Here is a 16,395-nt window from a genome sequence, read left to right as displayed (position 1 = left end):
TTCTGTGATTTACAAGCCTGGCAGTAACGGCTCCCTGTGCACCTAATTTCAGCACCATACCCACCGTTGTGCACCCAACACCCTCCCCCTCCCAGGACCCAACGTCCCTCCTTTCCTTTTCCTTTCTTTTCTTTTCTTTCCTTTTCTCTTGGGGTCACAACTGGTGATGCACAGGCGTTACTCCTGGCTTTGCACTCAGGAATTGCTCCTGGCGGTGCTCGGGGGACCATGTGGGATGCTAGGAATCGAATCCGGGTCTACCGCGTGCAGGGCAAATGCCCTACCCGCTGTGCTATTGCTCCAGCCCCAAGGAGAAGGGCCTTACCTTTCTCAGAATCCTTCTTTATGGGACCCTCCCACCCCATAATTGGGCACTTCCTCCCCCCCCCCCCCCCCCTTTAGAGAAAGTCTTTCCCGAATCTGGCCATTTCATCTACTTTGCCCCTGGCTTGCTCAGAGATGAGACCTCACTGGGTGTTCCCATCCTGGCCTGCCCGCTCCTGGCAGCCTTCTTAGTGCGGCCAACGTGTGCAGAATGGTCAGCTGCAGCTTGGGTCAGGCAGGGGCCAGCAGATAACAAAATATCATTCGGCACCCACAGACAAACTGGCAGGCTACCGAATGTCACCTGCCCACACGGCAGAGCCTGGCAATACCCAATATGCCAGATACCAGTAACAATGATGGGTCTCATTCTCCTAACTCTGAGAGAGCCTTGAATATGGCACTTTTTAAAAAAAATCTCAGGGCTAGGACGAAGGAGACGTTACTGGGCCTGCTCGAGGCAACTGACGAATAGCAGGATGGTCGTGATCGTGATCGTGAGTAGGTAAGGGAGTGGGCAAAGTTTTTCCTGAGGGTAGCAAGAGCTCCAAGGGCTGCGCTCAGATTTCACTGCTGGAGCCCCGGCTTCCAATCCCAGCACTGAATACCACCAGGAGTGAGCACTAGCCTGGAAGTCACCTCTAAGCTCCTCTGGTGTGACCCCCCAGGCAACAACAACAACAAAATTTCCCCTGAGCACGCAGAGTACCTGTTGACCTCAGCCGCAAAGAAGCTGTGTCTTGGGAAGGCCTGCTCCAACTTTGCTGGGGGAAGGTTTCCAACCCTTTAGTCCCGAGAGGTGACATTGAAGGGGACCCTGTGTACTCAGCCCTCCCCGGGGATCTCCTCACTGAATCCTCACTACACCTCCAAGACTGACACCGTGATCTACCCATTTTGCCGGTAGAGAAACCGAGGCTCCGCCTGGTTCGAGGAGGACTTAGAATCAGAAGGCTCTTTAGAGGGAAAACCAAGCCCCAAACCAATCACTCTCTTTGCCGTTATCTGCACCGTGTCACAGTGCCAGGAAAGGTCCTGAAGGGCATGGGGTACATAGGAATGCGAAGGATATTTCAGAGATTTAAATGTTCCTGTCTGAGGCCCTCGGTCAGCACTGACCAGCTGGGAGAACTTAGACAAGCACTGAACCCTCTCATCCCACCTGTGGCCAGGTGGGTGCTCCCAAGCTGGTTCTGGCCCTCTCTGGGTCCAAGTTCCCTGCACTGCAAACAGGAAATGGAATAGCCCCTTTGGGGTGCCAGGACCCCCCCCCCCACGCTCACTGCAGGAGAGCAACAAGCTGGCAGCTCCCCGGGATAAGGACAGGCATCAGAGACGGGAACAAGAGCCGGAAAAACAAATGGAAAATGTTCACGGCCCGCTCGCTTCAGAACTTTGGATCAAACACGTAATTATCTCAGCTACAGATGGGCCCCTTCCCTTTGAGTAGGAAGCCAGGCCCGGTGGGGGCTGGTGGGCGACTCAGCGGGGCAGGAACGCGCAGGCTCTGTCTGCAGGACCTCTGGGGGAGTGCCCAGCCTTTCCTGGCCCCCAGTGCGGCCCAGAGTCAGCCTTCAACTCTGAGCCAACAGATCCAGGGCACTTCCAGAGGTGGGATCACCCCCGCCCCGCCAACAACACCAACCCGAAACAGAAACCATGGGATTGTGGAACACGCTGTTCCTATGGCTGTGGCTGCCAGAAAGCTCAGGATGCATTTGAACTCTTTTTTTTTTTTCTTTTTGGGTCACACCCAGCGATGCTCAGGGGTTACGCCTGCCTCCCCTCTCAGGAATTACTCCTGGCGGTGCTTGCAGGACCATACGGGATACGAGGATACCAGGGATCAAACCCAGGTCAGCCGCATGCAGGGCAAATGCCCTACCCGCTGTACTATCGCTCTGGCCCACGCATTTGAACTCTTAGGAATAGTGATTGGCGGGTGGGAGAGACACGATAGGGGGAAGGCACATGGCCCCTGCACACAGCCAACAAGGGTCGTTCCCTGTGCCCCATCTGGTCCTTCGAGCACCCCCAGGAGTGATCCCTAAGCATAGAACCGGGAGTAAGCCCTGAGCACTGCCGGGTCTGGCCCCCAAACAAAACCAAAACAAACTTGCTTTTAAAACATTAGTCTAACAGAAAGATTGCATTCATCTGGGGAACATAAAGCAACAAAAAGGGAGACTAACATCCAGGAATGGCTGAGATTAGTACCAGGAATTTTGCTCCATGACTTGAAGGCCAGCCACATGTGCTAGGTGAAAAGGAAGCTCAGATAGAGAAGAGAGCACCAAATAAAGGGTGTTGTGAGGACCCTCCCAGGATGGGAGAAGCATGCTAAAAGTAGTCTATAGACCAAACACGATTGCCACTCAATGCCTCTCTTGCAAAACACAGTACCCAAAAGAAGAGAGAGAGAACAAGGGGGAATGCCCTGCCACAGAGGCAAGGTGGGACGGGGAGGGATGGGGGGTGGGAGGGTTGCTGGGACCCGTGGTGGGGGAGGATGGGCACTGGTGGAGGGATGGGTACTTGATCATTGTATAACTGAAACCCAAGCACAAAAATTTATAAGTCTATAACTGTACCTCATGGTGTTTCACTAATAAAAAAATTAAAAATAAAATAAAATAAAACATTAGTCTAGGGGCTGGAGCAATAGCACAGCGGGTAGGGCGTTTGCCTTGCATGCGGCTGACCCGGGTATAATTCCTCTGTCCCTCTAGGAGAGCCCGGCAAGCTACTGAGAGTATCCCACCCACACGGCAGAGCTTGGAAAGCTCCCCGCGGCTATTCGATATGCCAAAAACAGTAACAAATCTCACAATGGAGACATTACTGGTGCCCGCTCAAGCAAATTGATGAACAAGGGGAGGACAGTGCTACAGTGCTACAGTCTAGGCTTAGTCTTCCTTTAGAGGATGTATTTTTCTTTAGGGGTGAATTGTTTTGGGAGCCACACCCAGCAGTGCTCAGGGATCACTCCTGCTGGTGCTTGGGGAGACCCTAGGTGGTGCCAGGGATCGAACCCAGGTTGGCTGCAAGCAAGGCAAGCACACTCCTGGCTGTACTATCTCTGCAATCCTGGATGTATCGTTTTAATTTTAATTTTATAGACTTTATTATTTTCTTTACATTGTCATTTAGCGTTAGCTTTATTTAGTTAGGTAATGCAGTTGCTTGAGGAGCAGGGAGGTTGTGGAGACAGGAGCCAGCTCAAGGGCTGGGCATATGCCGGGCATGCAGGAGGCCCCAAGCTCAGTGGTTAACAGTGCGTGTCCTTTGCCCCTGGATCAGGAGGACACACCTCCGGGAAAACTCATCAAGAGGGGCAGCAGCGATCGTACAATGGGGAGGACATTTTTCTTGCACGCAGTCAACCCAGCATCGAGCCCCAGCATCCCGTCTGGTCCCTCCAGCCCTCTAGGAACGAATGCAGAGCCAAGAGTAAACCCTGAGCACTTCTGGGCGTGCCCTCCCCCCCCCCACTATAAAACACCACTATAACACTATTATGTAGTAATGTTTAAAGTGGTGCCTTTGACACCAAGTCTTAGCCATCTCATGGGGCAGAAGTCATAGGACAGTGGGTAGGACATTCGCCTTGCATAGAGCTGTCCCAGGTTCAATCCCCAGAAGCCCTGATGGTGAAGCCCCAAGTTTGCCAGGAGTGACTCCTGAGTGCAGAGCTAGGAGCAACCCCTGAGCATCGCTGGGTGTGACCAAAAAAAAAAAACCTAAAAAAAAAAAAAAAAAGCTTGCCCATCTCTCAATTTTTTTTTAATTTTTTTGATTTTTTTGTTTTGTTTTATTTTTATTTTTTAATTTTTATTGGTGAGACACCATGAGGTACAGTTGTAGACTTACAGATTTTTGTGCTTGGGTTTCAATTATACAATTATCCCTCCACCAGTGCCCATTTCCCACCACCACGGATCCCAGTATCCTTCCCCGTCCCATCCCCCCCCATCCCATCCTGCCTCTGTGGCAGGGCATTCCCTTTTGTTCTCTCTCTCTTTTTGGGTGTTGTGGTTTGCAAAAGAGGCATTGAGTGGCAATCATGTTTGGTCTATAGTCTACTTTCAGCACGCTTCTCCCATCCTGGGAGGATCCTCCCAAGACCCTTTATTTGGTGCTCCCTTCTCTATCTGAGCTCCCTTTTCCCCTAGCATGTGTGACTGGCCTCCAAGCCATGGATCAAACCTCCTGGTACTAATCTCAGTCATTCTTGGGTGTTAGTCTCCTATTTTGTTACTTTATGTTCTCCAGATGAATACAATCTTTCTATGTCTATCCCTCTCATTCTGACTCATTTCCCTTAACATGATACTTTCCATGTAGTACCACTTGTATGTAAATTTCATGACTTCATCTTTTCTAATAGCTACATAGTACTCCATTGTGTAAATGTACCAAAGTTTCTTTAACCAGTCATCTGTTCTCCGGCACTCAGGTTTTTTCCAGATTCTGGCTACTGTAAAGAGTGCTGCAATGAACAAACAAGTGCAGATGTCACTCCGACTATACTTTTTTGCCTCTCTGGGATATATTCCCAGGAGTGGTATTGCTGGGTCAAATGGGAGCTCGATTTCTAATTTTTTGAGAATCATCCATACTGTTTTCCAAAAGGGCTGAACCAGTCGGCATTCCCACCAGCAGTGAAGGAGGGTCCCTTTCTCACCACATTCGCACCAGCACCAGTTGCTTTTGTTCTTGTGGATGTGGGCCAGTCTCTATGGTGTGAAATGATATCTCACCGTGGTTTTAATCTGCATTGCCCTGACGATTAATGATGTGGAGCATTTTCTCATGTGCCCTTTAGCCATTCAGATTTCTTCTTTGAGAGGTTTCTGTTCATTTCATCACCCCATTTTTTGATGGTTGGACGTTTTCTTCTTGTAGAGTTCAACCAGTACCTTGTATGTCCTTGATATCAACCCCTTGTCGGATATGTATTCAGCGAATATCCTTTCCCATTCTGTAGACTGTCTTTGTATTTTGGTCACTGTTTCTTTGGAGGTGCAGAAGCTTCTTAGTTTAAGATAGTCCCATTTGTCTATCTTTGTTTTCACTTGCTTGGCCAGCGGTGTGACATCTTTGAAGATACCATTAGCGTCAATGTCATGGAGGGTTTTGCCAACCTTTTCTTCAATGTACCTTATGGATTCCGGTCTGATGTTGAGGTCTTTAATCCACTTTGATCTTCCTTTTGTACATGGCGTTAGGCAGAGATCTGAGCCCACTTTTTTGCATGTAGCTGTCCAGTTTTGCCAGCACAATTTGTTAAAGAGGCTTTCCTTGCTCCACTTCACTTTTCTTGTCCCCCATCTCTCAAATATGAGGCAAAGATAAAGATAGAAGGTGGCTGGGGCTGGAGCGATAGCACAGCATGTAGGACCTTGCACGCAGCTGACCCGGGTTCTATTCCCAGAATCCCATGTGGTCCCCTGAGCACTGCCAGGGGTAACTCCTGAGTGCAAAGCCAGGAGTAACCCCTGAGCATCACCAGGTATGACCCCAAAAAGAAAAAAGATAAAAGGTGCTGAGGTGCCAGCAATAGTTCCCAAGATGCGTTTGAGGGGCAAACTTATGTCAATACCCCAGAACTGGGCAACCCTGTTGGTGGCAGAGGATCAGTTCCGGGTGCAGGGCAGGGCCTCTTCTGCCGCCACTAGGCCTTGTGGAGTTCTCCTCAGAGCAGAGCCTGCCCCGTTTCCCCAGGCCAAGAGAAATTTCCTGTTTATCTCTCCAGCTCATGTGTCCACTTGCATAAGACACGAATCCATGGCAGGAGCCAGGACAACAAGAGCTATTTCTGAAAGCCTATTGGATGTGCAACACGCAGAGGCGAAGGGAATTTACATTTAAATGAAATTTTGGTCATGTCCTCATTGTCTGCAGACTCCAGAAAGAGCCGCTCCGTGTGTATACGCGTGTGTGTGTGTGTGTTGTGTGTGTGAGTGAGAGTGAGAGTGTGTGTTAAGAGAAAATGTGTTTCTATCCAAATATAATATGTTTTCTAAATCGACTATTACAAAGGATTTTCACTCTGGCACTGTTGTGAAGGCCGAAAGAGCAGAAATGACACACAGTCCATGGGAACGAGGTTGAGGCTGCCCACAGATGGGTGATGGGGATGGGTCACATGCTGCTTAGGGATAGGGCCAAGCCCCATCTTCCAAATTGCAGCTTTATCAGACTGGGGTACACCTCTTCCCTTTCCATTCTCTCGGAAAGAAGTCCCTAGACTCCGGGGGTAGCGGGTTTCCTCAGGGCTGACACTACTGCAGTTTGGGGTTTGGGGGAGTTTCCTGTGATTTGTAGATTTCAGCATCGCTGGTCTCTCCATGGGGAACATCCATTGCAGAGGGCAACAAGGCAACAACCAGCCTCATCTCCAGGCACGACCAAACTGGGGCTGCAGCAAGGGCCGAACTCCCAAATGGAATGCTGAGCCAAGGAAGTCAGACCCACTTGCCAGAGATGACAGATCAGCCATGGAACCATTTGGGTTGGGGCCGGAGTGTTAGTGGAGTGGAGAAGGTGCTTGCCTGGCATGCGCCCAACCTGGGTTCGATGCCTGGCCTCCCACATGACCCCCCCAAGCCCTGCCAGGGGTGGTCGCTGAGTGCAGAGTCAGGAGTATGACCCCAGCACGACTTGAGCGTCACTGGGTGTCATCCAAAAACAGAAAACAAACAATTTGAGGGATGGAAGGGTCCTCCTGGGAGGAGGGTAACAGTCTGTTTCCAGATTGAAGAAAGTGTGACTCTGGTTGTTTTTATTCTGAAAATGCATTATGTGGGGTACTTTTCTTTAAATTTGCTATAATGCAATAAAAAAATTTAATGATGCCTATTCAGACCACATGAAATGCAAAGATCTGCAAGGATGCATGGCTGGTGGGGAAAAAATAAGTTGAAGAGTACCTCATTTTACTGCATAATCATGGGAGGTTCTATAACAATTTTTGTTGCAAAAACATAGGATGTGACCATATGTGGGCACATCAGCTGCCAGCCTAGCTCTGTGCTCAGGGTCACTCCTGGCTGGACTCAAACCCAAGTCTCCAGCATGCAATGCTCGTGCACACTGAACTCTCTCTTTGACCCACTCTTTAGAACAGTGAAAAAAAAAACACAAGAAGCCATGATTAAACTGTGAAATACGGCATGTGCATAAAATGTAGCATCCTCCGTGCAAGGCTGATGGGTCCCTGCTGATCCGCCAGCTTTCCTTAATCACATCAGGTCCCCCTGCACCTCCCCGAACCTGTGATTCAGCTACCTGGACCACAGAAGATTCAAGTCCAGGGAAACCTGGTCGGAAATGCTCACCTGGGATCCTGGGATGATTCAGAGTGGTTGAGTAACTTGCTGAAAATCACAGAGTGTGTGAATTGGAAAACCAAGATGGAGTCCCGGGGTTTCCCAAACCTAGAACGGGTGCTATGAACCATGGTCCCGTAGAAGGACTCTGGTCCCCATAGAACCGTGTGGCGAGGCCAGGAGGGTCACACCTTCTTGCTCTCAGCTTGACCAACACCCCAGAGACCCTTCCCTGCAAAGCTGTTCCATGGGGGCTGGAGCGATAGCACAGCAGGTAGTGCGTTTGCCTTGCACACACCCAACCCAGCTTCGATTCCCAGCATCCCATAGGGTCCCCTGAGCACTACCAGGAGTAATTCTTGAGTGCAGAACCAGGAGTAACCCCTGTGCATCTCTGGGTGCAATCCAAGAACCAAAAAAAAAATGCTGAGTCCATGAGCTGCATGAGGGGGTTCCCAGCCAGCCCCTCCTTCCTTGCCCCACCCCCCAAGATTGGCTCCCCAGACTCTCCCATCTTTATTCCTCTGAACCCATGAGGGGAAGGAGATGAGGGCACATGGAGGCCCTGGAGAAATGACCCCCCACCCCATGTAGGAGCTGGGGGTTAGCAGGTTCGGAGGAGGTGATCACAGGGGGAGTAGGAAGAAGGTGGAGGCGGGAGCTTGAAAGGGAGGGAAGGCAGCCTGAAGCAGGGGCTGGTGACACCACATGAACCCCATCAGGGGAAACTGAGGCTCATCTTCAAGGGGAGATGGGGAGCCACGGTGCATCCAAGCATCCCCTTGCAAGGCGAGAGAGCTAGGGTATCTGTCTAGTCATTCACGAGGTGGAGACTCCCTGCGAAGGGGTCTCTTGCGGCTCCCTGGGGGCTCCCCCTCCCAGTGTACCCGGTCAGTCATACACGCAGGCAGGGTGTCCTGGGAGTTGGGGTAAAGTGCTCAGATGAGGAGTCTTCAGAGGCAGGGCTGAGGGGGCCCTTTGCCAGCCTGTCCCCCGGTCCTGGGTGCGACAAACACCTGCCTCCTTCCCAGCCTGGACCCTAGTCCCAAATGGAGCTAGAAATGGCCTCGTTCCCAGCTCAATCCCCCCTTGCGGATGGGCGTGGCATTGGGCCCAGGCTGAGGCCGGTGGGGCATGGGGCAGCGAGGGGGTGGGGTGTCGGAAACCAAGACAGCTCTTGCCTCTGGGAATGGAAGTGCTTTGAGCCCTCAAAGAGATCAAAGGCTGCGCCTGTCTTCCCAGCTGCCCGGGCTGAGAACACTTTCAAAGGGCTGAAAGAAACGTGGAAACTCTCCCCGGGCCCAAGAATCTCACCCACGGGTGAGCAAGCGTGCTGCAGCCAGACAGCACCGAAACCTCTGACTGGAGTTGGGGCTGAGGCGTCCCTGCTTTCCTCTGAGCTTTGCAACACTGCCCCTCTGCCATCTCCATCCCCCAATTCCGAATGGTTCCCCACGTGGGTTCGAGGAGGAGGAGCTGGCAGTGAGGATGATAGTGACCATCAAAACTGCGGCTTGTGGGGCATAGCGCAGCGGGAAGGGCGTTTGCCTTGCAAGGGGGGGTGGAAGGAAGGGAGGGAGGGAGGGAGGGAGGGGGGAGGGAGGGGGAGGGAGGAAGGGAGGGGGAGGGAGGAAGGAAGGAAGGAAGGAAGGAAGGGAGGGAAGGAGGGAGGGAGGGAGGGGGAGGGAGGAAGGGAGGGGGAGGGGGAGGGAGGAAGGAAGGAAGGGAGGGAGGGAGGAAGGAAGGAAGGGAGGGAGGGAGGAAGGAAGGAAGGGAGGGAGGGAGGAAGGAAGGGAGGGAGGGAGGGAGGGAGGAAGGGAGGGGGAGGGGGAGGGAGGGAGGAAGGAAGGAAGGGAGGGAGGGAGGAAGGAAGGAAGGAAGGAATGGAGGGAGGGAGGGAGAGAGGAAGGGAGGGAGGGAGGAAGGAAGGGAAGGAGGGAGGGAGGGAGGGAGGGAGGAAGGAAGGAAGGGAGGGAGGGAGGAAGGAAGGGAGGGAAGGAGGAAGGGAGGGAGGGAGGAAGGAAGGGAGGGAGGGAGGGAGGCAGGGAGGGAGGGAGGGAGGGAGAGGGAGGAAGGAAGGAAGGAAGGAAGGAAGGAAGGAAGGGGGAGGAAGGAAGGAAGGAAGGAAGGAAGGAAGGAAGGAAGGAAGGAAGGAAGGAAGGGAGGGAGGGAGAGAGGGAGGGAGGGGGAGGGAGGCAGGAAGGGAGGGAGGAAGGAAGGAAGGAAGGAAGGAAGGAAGGAAGGAAGGAAGGGAGGGAGGGAGAGAGGGAGGGAGGGGGAGGGAGGCAGGAAGGGAGGGAGGAAGGAAGGAAGGAAGGAAGGAAGGAAGGAAGGAAGGAAGGAAGGGAGGGAGGGAGGGAGGGAGGGAGAGAGGGAGGGGAAGGGAGGGAGGAAGGAAGGAAGGAAGGGAGGGGGGGAGGGAGGGAGGAGGGACTGTTGCGTTGGGGCCCTGGTCTGGGCGCTTGCCGCTGACCTGCTCGGCTGTCCTCGCTGCCCGCATCACCAGAGGAAGCTCTATTTCTAGCCTGCCATGAGAGCTGAAGCCGGCCTTTCCCAGGGCGATACTGTCCCCCTGGGGGGCTTGACAAGGATCCAGTGTGGCAGCCTCGGGAGCAGCTGGGGCACTTCCTGTCTGCTGGCGGGAAGGAGGTCCCGCGGGGGCCTGGGAGAGAGAGGCAGGGTCGGGGCACGGGCAGCACGCAGCAGGCCTGGGGTGCTTGGACACGCTTGGACATGACCCCTAAGCACTGTGGGGCAAGGCCAAACAACTAGAAGGTAGATTTCCACACGCATGTGGATGCTGGGTCCGAGATGGAGGTGGCAGCCGTGAGGCTCCTACAAGACATGTTTCTGCCACCAGCCCCCGGGTCTCCTTGCGCATACACACCCCGAGGGTCTCCCTACTGAGGGTGCCGTGGGGCTAGGGACCCACCCCCAAGCACTCCACCGAACCTTCTCACTGCCTTGAAGAACCGGGGAGATAGTGCAGGGTGAAAGCACTTGCTTGGGGGGAGGGGGGTCAAGGCCCCTGTCTAGCAAGAAAGCAGCCCGGGTTCAGTCCCAGCACCCAGTAGGTCCCAGAGCAATGCCAGGAGTGAGAAGGACAGAGCCAGGAACAGGCCCTGAGCACAGCTGGGTGTGGCCCAAACACACCCCCTCCAAAAGGAAAAAAAAAGGAAAGGAAAAAGTGGCAGTGGCACCTTACGTATGGGGCTGAGGGATCCTGTGTAAGAACCTGCAATGGGGCCAGAGGAGACACTCCAAAGGGAGATGCCTTGCATGGGGAGCCCCAGACTCTATCCTGTGTCCCACATGGTTGCCTGAGCACTGTCAGGAGTAGCCCCTGAGCTCTGGGAATGGCGAGAGTCAGGGGAGAATCAACAATGAAGGCAGATGAACTAAAACTTGTTTTTGTTTTTTGTTTTTCTGGTTTTTGATTTTGCTTTTTGGGTCACACCCAGTGATGCTCAGGGGTTTCTCCTGGGTCTGCACTCAGGAATTACTCCTGATGGTGCTCGGGGGACCCTATGGGATGCTGGGGATTGAATCCGGGTCAGCCACGTGCAAGGCAAACGCTCTACCTGCTATACTATTGCTCCGGCCTGGTTAAAACTTCTTTTCTCTTCTGTTTTCTGGGCAGCTCCTGGTGGTTCTGTGCTCTGAGTGGTCTGCGCTCACTCCTGGGGGCACTTGGGGGGATCCTATGAGATGCTGAGGATCAAACCCAGGTAGGTCAATGTGGACCATGGCTCTGGGCACTGGAGCAGATGAGCCCTGACCTTGCAACGTGGGCCAGAAGGGAGGCTCTGCAGAAGGGAGGCTCTGAGCAAAATTGGCAAGAACAGGGTGTTAGCACCAGGTGTCCAGCTTGAGCCCCACTTGACCTTCTAGTCACGTGAGCCCAAGACACAGAAACGGTCACCTCTGCTTAGCAGGTCATCCTAACCGCAGCATCTAGCCTCGATTGGCGTTGGACCGGGGCAAAGCAGAGTTGGGGAGGTGACAGGCCAATAATGCTAAACTTTCTGTGATTGGACCTTCTTGGAAAGTCGAGACCCTCTATAAAGTATGTGTGTATTTGGCAATAAGGAGCAGCTGCATCAGCTACTCCTGGGGTTATTTTCTCCCCACGCTTTCTTTCGTCCCACGTCCGCCCAGACCCAGTGTGCTATGTGTCTGGGCACCGTTGGGGAAAACTGTTCCCTAACTGGTCAAGTATAAGGCAAGTGCCCTACCCACTGGATATCTCTCCGGCCCCTGGGCCTGAACGTTGTTCCTGGTGCTTCTGATTATTCTCTCTCCGAGCACACACAAGTAACCCAGATGTCAGAGCTTCATTTCCTCGCCTGTGCAAGGAAGGTCTATACTCGTCCAGCTGGAAATCCAAATCAAGACCACAAGGAGGTACCATCCCACACCAGTGAGAATGGAACAAATCAAAAATAGCAGGAACGACCTGCGTGGGTGGAAATGGGTGATGAGCGAGCTCTCATCCACTTGGTGGGGATGTGACCTGGTCCAACTCCTGGGAAAACAGGATGGAGATGCTCAGTAGGCTGAGAACTGAACTGCCATAGGACCCAGCAATTCCTCTTTAGGGCGTCTATCCCCAGGACATAAGACCCCCTCTCAAAAGGACATATGCACGCCATTATTCATTGCTGCACTCACTACAATAGCAAAGATATGGAATCAGCCTCGGTGTCCAACGACAGATGTCACATGACACAGCATAGAGTATTACGCAGCTGCAAGGAAGGATGGCACTGTGCAATTTGCTGTAGCCTGAGTGGAAGGGAAAATGCCCTGTTGAGTGAAATAAGCCAGAAGAAGCGAGACAAGCAAGGGGTAGCTCACTCCTCTGCAGTCTGTAGAATGCTGGATGAAGAAATGTACTGTAGGAAAGGAGGGATGCCTAGGTCCCCCTTGACCTTGGTGTTTGGAGAGAAGGACAGAGAAGGAAAGAGATGAAGGGCCGGGAGGGCGGAAAAGAGAATGACGAGTGCTGGGTGGGCGGGCACCGGGGCCTCATTTCTACTGGCAAAGCGGGCGAGCAGGTGAGCCACAGATCCAAAATGCAGATTCAACAGGCCGACCACACGAGCGCTAGGCTGTAGCTGCTGGAGCATCTGACGCCTTGTCGAGGGGACGGGCCGGGGTGGGGGCTGGGGCGGGGCGGGGGTGGAACCCGGGGACACTGGGGGCGAAAGTTGATAAGAGTGTTCAAATATTTATTTTTTACTTTTTTTATTTTATAAAGTAGCTCACAATATTTGATTCCATTTAGTATTCCAACACCAATCCCACCACCATATTTCGGGTGATTCCATCCCAACCCCCAATCCCTGCCCCAAAACAAAACCAAAATAATATAATATTTCCCTCTAAGGTTGGTTGCCTCCTACTTTGAATCCAATCAAATGTGCTGCGGTATTCTTGGAGTATGGAGAGGGTGTGTCCTATAAAATATCTTGCAGTAAGCCTAGAACACCTATCAATAAAAAAAAGAGACAGGGGCTGGAGTGATAGCACAGCGGGTGTGGCATTTGCCTTGCACAGGGTCGCAGCTGGCCCGGGTTTGATTCCCAGCATCCCATAGGGTCCTCTGAGCACTGCCAGGAGTAATTCCTGAGTGCAGAGCCAAGAGTAACTGCTGAGCATTGCTGGGTGTGACCCAAAAAGAAAAAAAAAGAGAGAGAGACATAAGTTCCCCCACTCGGCTGGAGAGATGGCTGGGTGGGATGAGGGCAGATGGCAGACAGGAGACCCGGATTCCCTTTGGGGCTCTTCCTGGTCCCCTGAGCACCACCATGAGTGATTTCCAAGCACAGAGCTGGGAGTAGCCCCTGGGTGGCCCTAACCAATAAAATATGTACCCAAAGTGCACCCTCCCCTCCAACGAAGATCATGACTCCTGAACCCTGTGGGGTCTGACTGGGGTCTGCTGGGTGATCTTGGGGCAGTGGCTTCACCTCTCTGAGCTGACGTCCTCATCTCTAAGCAGGGCCTAACAGAGCCTAAACTGCTGGCATAGTCCCAAGGGTTTAGCAGTTCATTGACCTTTTGTGCATGTTCTGTTCATTTTTTTTTACTGCAACATTATTTATTTATTTGGTTTTGGGGCCACACCCAGCTAGCTGTGTTTAATCCTGGCTGTGTGCTCAGGGAGCACTCCTGTTAGGGTCGGGGGACACTCTGGGGTGTCTGGGATTGAAGCTGGGTCTGCCTCCTGTAAGGCAAGCGCCACACCTGCGCCCCGATGTGACTCCGGCCCCCAAGTCATTTTAGCAATTGCTGAGCAGACAACTCTGACACCAGCTGGACTGTCCCTCCCAGAGCCCCCTCTAGGCCCTGCCCCACCCGGCTGAGGCAGCCAACCGGGCTGATGTCACACTTCTCTTCCAGAAGCCCACATCCTCCCATTGTCCCCAACTCTGGGCCCCAGGCAGGGGATGATGTCATGAGAATTGATGTTTTTGTCCCACAGGCTGGGGACAAAAGAGTGGGCTGGGAGGGCTCTGGGCAGTGAGCAAGCTTTGGGTCACACCCGGAGGGTCCTAGGAAAATTTTATCTGGGGGGTCCTCTCAAAAGTTTCCCTTCGACAACTTTGCAAGCTGTAAGCTGCTTCTTTGTTTGTTTTTGCTTGGGGGCCACACCTGGCAATACCTGGGTTTCCTCCTGGCTCTGCACTCAGAGATCACTCCTGGTGGTGCTCAGGAGACCACACGAGGTGCTGGGGGTCAAACCCAAGTTGGCCGCATGCAGGACGAGTGCTTATCTGCTGTATTATTTGCGCCAGCACCCATGAGAATTTTGTTAGAGTGGTGCAGTCCCTAGGCTCAGTGACCAACAGGAAAGTTACTTTCACCTCGTACAGCCCATCCAGGGCCGGCATCTCTCATTCCCTGCATCCATTTCCGATCTACCCAGGGCCTGTGAAGGTAATCCCACAGAACCAGGCTCCCTCCCTGCTTTCTTACACAGCGAACCACACAGACCCTAGTGGGGAGGTAGAAAGGGCAGCCACATGGGGGCCCCAGGTGAGCTGGAGGGTGACAGGCAGTCATCACACCTAGCCCTGTCCAGACTGTCCTTACAGGACACCTTTGTCCTTGGCCCTGAGGGCGCCTTCTGCTCCCAAGAGCCTGCAGGCACACACGGTTTTATTTTATCTGCACAAGGACAGGAGGGAGGATCCAGTTTTACAGATGAGGAAAGTGAGACTCAGAGGTAGAGGGACATCCCCAGAGCCCTGGAGTGAAACCACCTTCGTGGCTCTGCTGGCCTGTGTGTCCGTCTCCCGATGGCCCAAGTCAGAGTTCAGTCTGAGGGCACTGGGGCAGTGGAGGGGTCTTCTCTCCTGCTGGGTCCCTTTCTCTTCTTGCCTTAGCATTTACCTCACGGGACTTGCTTTGGACGGGATACCTGTCTCTTATTACACACACTCACACACACACACACACACACACACTTGCACACACACACATACACACACATTCACACACACCCACAGATACATTCACACACACCCACACACATACACACACTCACACACTCTTTCACACACACACATACACACTCACACATACTCACATACACACACACATTCACACACACGTACACACATTCACACACACACTCATACACACACCTACACATACTCACACACACTCACACACACACACACACACATACACACACTTATATACATGCTCTGGCTGAGATGACCAGGCCAATGAACAGCACTCATCTCTGGATGATGACACATCATCACACACATACACTCACATACACACTCTCACATGCACATACACACTCACATACATGCAGATACTCACACACATATACACACACTCATCCTTATGTAATCACACATACACATTCTCACAGACATACAATTACTCACACACACACTTGCACACACTCGCTCACACACATTCACACACATATACACTCACACATTCATACACGCAGACATACACACATACTTGCTCACACACTTGAAGACTCATAGACAATCACACACACACTTGGTTACACAGATCCATTGACATGCTCACACTATCACAGACACAGGCACACACAGACATATACAAACACACGTACACACACGTTTACTTTGGAATGTGGGAGGAAACCTAGACTGTTGCCCCTACAAATCCAGTTTGCGTTTCCTTCCTGAGGTGACCCTGGCAGTGCATCAGGTGCATCCATCCCGGTGATGCTGTGTGGTCACTGGGTACCAGGGTCCGACCCAGGCCCTCCCTCCAGCCCTCTGAGCCATAGCCCCTGCCCCAACTGTGACTTCCCATCCAAGTTAGAACAGAACCACGTGGTTTGGATCCACTATTCCAGGGCCTGCTGTCCAGGAGTGTGTAAAGGACACGGGACACGTGTGCGTGGGTCTGCGTGTGCTTCCCCATGAGTGCAAGGGGAGGCTGCTCCTGGCGGGTGTCGGTGGACAGGCACCTAACACCTTCCCGGGGTCTACAATGCAGGAGGGGCGGAACAGGAGCACAGCAGGGAGGGCACTTGCCTTGCACACGGTCAACCGAGGTTCGATCCCTGGCACCCCAGATGGCCCCGGAGCGCAGACCAGGAGTGAGCGCCGAGGACTGCTGGGTGTGGCCCCCAAAGCAAAGCAAAGCACTGAAACCCAGAAGCCGTCCAGGGCATGGAAGCCGCTTGCCCACCTGTGCCCTCGAGAGGCGATGTCCGTGGCACTCTGCCGCCAGCCTC

This window comes from Sorex fumeus, unplaced genomic scaffold (genome assembly GCF_029834395.1).
Source record: "Sorex fumeus unplaced genomic scaffold, SorFum_2.1 ptg000130l, whole genome shotgun sequence".
Classification (NCBI taxonomy): Eukaryota; Metazoa; Chordata; class Mammalia; order Eulipotyphla; family Soricidae; genus Sorex; species Sorex fumeus.
Note: the sequence above shows the minus strand (reverse complement) of the source record.